Raw genomic sequence first — 5309 nt, 5'->3', positions numbered from 1 at the left:
ATATTTCTGTAACTTTCTCCTACCTTTCTTTGTAAGAACTGGCCATGGAGGAATTCTCTGACCTACATGGTTTGATAGAGGTTAAAAAACTCCTATTTCACAAAGGGTCCTGCCCCAAACCCAGGAGGAAAAAAATGCTGCCCAGAGAGGCCAAGAAAAATCCAGCCTTGCTAAGTTTCTGTACCTGGTCTATTGGCATTAGCTCCTACCCTTTGTGTCCAGTCACATTTCTGCACACTGTCCCTGCTCCATTGAACCTAGAGCATAAAAATGGGTAGTTTACCCTAGGTCTCTGGGTCTTCAAGTCTGAATACTCTTGTTTCATGTAAAACTTTTATTAACTAAATCTGGGTGTGCTCTTTCTTGTTAAACTGTTTTGGTACAGAAGTGTGAACCATGATTGCTATGATGGAGAGCAATGGGGTCATATCCTCTGATATGATTTGACTCTATGTCCCCACTCAAATCTCATTTTGAATTTTAATCCCTGTAATGTTCAGGTGTTAAGGGAAGAACTGGTGGGAGGTGGTTGGATCGTGGGGACAATCTCTGCTATGTTGTTTTTGTGATATCGAGTTCTCACAAGATCTGATGGCTTTATAAGTGTTTGACAGTTCCTCCTCCATGCACTCTCTCTTGCCTGTCACCATGTAAGATATGCCTGCTTCCCCTTCTGCCATGATTGTTTGCTGAGGCCTCCCCAGCCATGCAGAAGTGTGAGTCAATTAAACCTCTTTTCTTATAAATTACAGTCTTGGGCAGTTCTTTATAGCAGTGTGAGAACAGACTAATATACCTTCTCCATGACCGCATTACAAATACAGATGTTTTCTCTAATAGTTTAGAAAGTTTGCTCCTAAACAAGCTTATGGCAGTTACCATTAAATGTTAATGTATCCATTAAATTTATTAATACTCCTGCACTCATTCTTTCTGCTGCCATTGTGAAGAGGTGACTTCTGCCATGATTGTAAGTTTCCTGAGGCCTCCTCAGGCATGTGGAACTATGAGTCAATTAAACCTCTTTTCTTTATAAATTATCCAGTCTCAGAAAATTATTTGTAGCAGTGTGAGAACGAATTAATATAGGGTTCAATCTAATTGGTCACCTTTGACCTTTCTGTACCTAAATATCTATATTAGGTTTGGAAAGTTTTCTGGTATTCTTTGATTTAGCTTTTTACACCTTTTGCAACTTTCGCTTCCTGACTATATGCTCTTTTGATGTTTTCTCATAGATTCCATAAACATTCTTTATTTCTTTTTATTCTTTTTTCTTCTCTATGTATTTTCGAATAGGCTGACTTCAAGCTCATTGGTTCTTTCTTCTGCTGTTGATACTCTCTATCGTATTTTTTATTTCATTTCGTCCATTATATATTTCAACTTCACAATTTCTGGTTTTTTTTATTTCAATCTTTGTTAATTTTATTTGATAAATTTCTGAATTGTTTCTTTGTGTTTTATTGAAGTTCATTGAGTTTCCTTAAAACAGCTATTTTCTTGGAGAGATCTCACATCTCTATCACTTTTGGATTAGCCCCTGGTGATTTATTTCTTTCATTTGGTGAGATCATAGCCCCTGGATATTTCTGATGTTTGTAGACATGTGATAATGTGTGCACATTGAAGGATTAGGTATTTACTCCAGTCTTCATGGTCTGGCTTTGTTTATGCCAGTCATTCAGAGGGCCTTCCAGAGATTCCAAGCAGATCTCTGAGCCTGTGGCAACTGTGTTTTCTGAGCATGTGATAACTGCAGTTGTCTTAGCACTAGAGGGTACTCTAATCCTGGGCTTGTGAGTCGTGCAAGGGCTCCAAGGTGGATATGGCTCTCTGGCCTGAGTGTACCTAGAGAAGACCCAAAGATTGTACTCGGGCTGTGTGAAAAAGCTAGTAACAGACCTGTGCCCAAGAGAGTGTCCTGGTGGCTCAAACACATGTGCCTCCCAGCAGGATCTATACAGGTGATAGATCCCTGACTACAGCAGAGGGGATGAAGTTGAGGCTGCACCCCTTCAGGATCGGGTGTGAGATGGAGGCTGGTGAGCCCATCTTGTTGCTTCAGTTGGGTATTTGTTTCCCAGCAGGACCCTGCACAAGTAGGGGTATTTCGTTGACTGCAACAAGAAGGGCCAAATCTGAGACTAGGACCCCTCAAGCCCTGCTGTGTGACGGCTTCTGGCAAGCCTATTTCATTGACTCAGACAAGCATGTGTTTTTCAGTAAATTTCTATAAGTGGGGCCAGAATTGAGAACTGGGTGGGCCACCTCAAAATCTGCTATGTAAGGGAGGCTGGAGGGCCCAGTTTCATTGGCTCAGAGGGGCATGTTTCTCCCAGTAAGTTCTTAAACCAATGGTATAGTAACCCAACTGCTGTAGGAGGGCCAAAGCTGAGATTGGGCTCCCTTGGCATCTTCTGTGAGATGACAGTGGTGAACCAATATTGTTGGCTTAGATGAGTGTGGGTGTGAATTTCTCAGCATGTTTGTGCACTGATAAGATTGTTTCCTCACTGCATCAGGAAGGACTGAAACTAAGACTAGGCACACTCAAGATCTGTTGTGGGACAGAGGCTGGCAAGCCCATCATGGAGGCTCAGACTCTTGAGCTGAGAGATATAGTCATATCTCCCTCTAGGCCCTTATATTAGCAGTTCTGAGCTGGGACCTCAGCTGAGCGGGGCTGGAGCCAAGCTACAGAGGAAATTTCACATTGACTGCTGAGACTGACATCAGTGGGAGGATAAGCCTCTCCAGCAAGGTACTAGTGGGTGCAGTTTCTACTGGACCCCTTGGCTGATGGTTTTGGTTGCATGCTAAAGGCCATATGGGTCTGCAGCCAAGCCCTTTGTGGAATGAGGCTGTTCTCAGACTTGAACCAAAGAGTGCAACTGGTAGCTCAGCTAACTGGGTGTTAGTCTGCATTCTCAAAATGATACTTCTAGATCTTGAGCTCCACTAAGATTTCACAACTTCCAATCTGAATTCTAAGGCTCCAGCAGAGAGACTTTTGTCTGTGGATAAGTGTAAAAGTTTTGTTGTTGTTTGGGAATATGAATAGGTTACCTCTTATTCTGCCATTTTGTTGATGTCTACTCCTAATTTTATTTTCTTTTAATATTTCACTCAGTTTTTCTTATCAGGACAAATAAGTTGAGAATTGTTTTATTCTCTTCTGATTTCTGAAAGGGTTTGTGAAAGATCTGTGTACTATGTAAATGTTTGATATAATTCAGATTGTGAATCTACCTGAATTAGGACTTAACTTGACGAAAAGTTTATATTACAAATTCAGTTTCTCTCATAGATGTGAAGCTGTTAAAAATTTCTGTTTCCTATTTGTCAGTTTTGATGATTTGTATCTTTCAACAATCTGTTTATTTTATCTAAGTTATCAAACTTACTGGCATGTATGTGTTCACAATATCTGTTAAACTTTAAATGCTTATAGTATCTGTGGTGATATCCTCTCTTTTATTCTTGATATGAATAAGTAAATTCAGACCACTTGATATTGTTCCAGAGCTCATGAAATCTCTGTTAATTTTCTCCAGTTCATTTTTTATTCTTAAAAGGGTAGATAGTTTCTATTGTAATATCTCCAAATTAACTGACATTTTCTTCTGAAATGTCTGATCTCCTATTAATTCTATCCAATATGTTTTGTAAGTACTACATTTTTTATGTCTAGTGGTTCTTTCTGTTTTTTAATCTTTCATTTTACTCCTTATGTTTATGTTTTGCTTTAAATCCTTTATTTCTAAAAATTGTTTATTTCATGATATTTGGCTATATTTCTAGTGACTGATATTTTTCTTTCTTTCTTTTTTTTTCATTCCAGGAAGCCATAGTTATAGTTATTTATGGCTAGATCTTTAATTAAAATATTTGCCTTACTTAGTATTGTAAAATCAAATTTGGTTTTGCAATCAAGATAAGAAGACTATTTTGTCAACTTAATGCTAAACATTTGAGTTAATTTTTTTTATTGCATTTTAGGTTTTGGGGTACATGTGAAGAACATGCAAGATTGTTACATAGGTACACACATGGCAGTGTGATGTGCTGCCTTCCTCCCCATCACCTATATCTGGCATTTCTCCCCATGCTATCTCTCCCCAACTCCCCACCCCCCATTGTCCCTCCCCTGTTTCCCCCCAACAGACCCCAGTGTGTGATGCTTCCCTCCCTGTGTCCATGTGTTCCCATTGTTCAACACCCACCTATGAGTGAGAACATGGTGTTTGATTTTGTCAGTTTGCTGAGAATAATTTTTTATGACTGATATTTTTCTTCTGTTTAAAATGAGTCCTATTTTCTTCATATGTCTGGTGGTTTTTGGTCAAATGCTGGACATTATAAATATATTGTTGATGGCATGCATGTTGTTCTCTTTTAAATATCTAGATTTTTTGTTTGTTTGTTTGGTAGGCAGTTACATTACCTTACTTACAGGTCTATCTAATTTTCAAAGCTTATTTTTTAGGTATGTTAGAAAGGTTCTATAACAATCTTTACATTAGAGCTAGTTTATCCCTACTGAGATTTCCTTTTTGGAGTCTTTAGTGAATGCACTGGGGTTTAATTAAGTAGTTTTCACTTTGGTCAGAGTTGAAACAACTTCCAGTCCTGTTTCAGCAACTCCCAGTGATTGTTAGTTCCCTGGTAATTCTTTTTTCAAAATCATGGAATCTCTCATTCATGCTCAGCTTAGTGTTCAGCCAAAGCCTCAACTCTATGCATAGTTCTGTATTTCCTTTCCGTGTATCTCTTTTCTGGCACCCTGCCTTTTGAGTTCCAGCCATGTTGACTTTCCAGACTCTGATTTCTGTGTCTTCTGCTACATGAGACATGTTCTGTTTGGGCTTCACATTTTTGCATTGTAGTCTAGAAAGTACTTCCAACCAGAAAGCCAGGGACAATATTAGTGCTCATGTTTCTCTCCCCTCTCTTAGTCTTGTGGTGCTTCTTTGATGCCTATAAACAGTGGTTTCATGTTTAATCCAGTTTTCTAATAATTTTCTATGAAGAAAATTCAGTAACAGTCACTCCAAAATGGCTACAGGTAAAAATTAAAATCTTTTCAAAAATATGTACTTCTAATAATACTGAAATGTTTAGTATCTAAGGGGGGAATAAAACAGCTTAAGAAACAATATATTCAGCTGGATAACAATTTATTAATATATATGCATAGAAAGAAGAATATTCTATACATTGGTATCTTTTCTGTGAATATACACACTTGTCTCTATTCTATGAATATGAATCTATGAATATGCATATATTTTAACATATTAAAATAT

The sequence above is a fragment of the Sapajus apella genome, unplaced genomic scaffold (genome assembly GCF_009761245.1).
Source record: "Sapajus apella isolate SASKATOON/1434 unplaced genomic scaffold, GSC_monkey_1.0 scaffold22, whole genome shotgun sequence".
Lineage (NCBI taxonomy): Eukaryota > Metazoa > Chordata > Mammalia > Primates > Cebidae > Sapajus > Sapajus apella.
Note: the sequence above shows the minus strand (reverse complement) of the source record.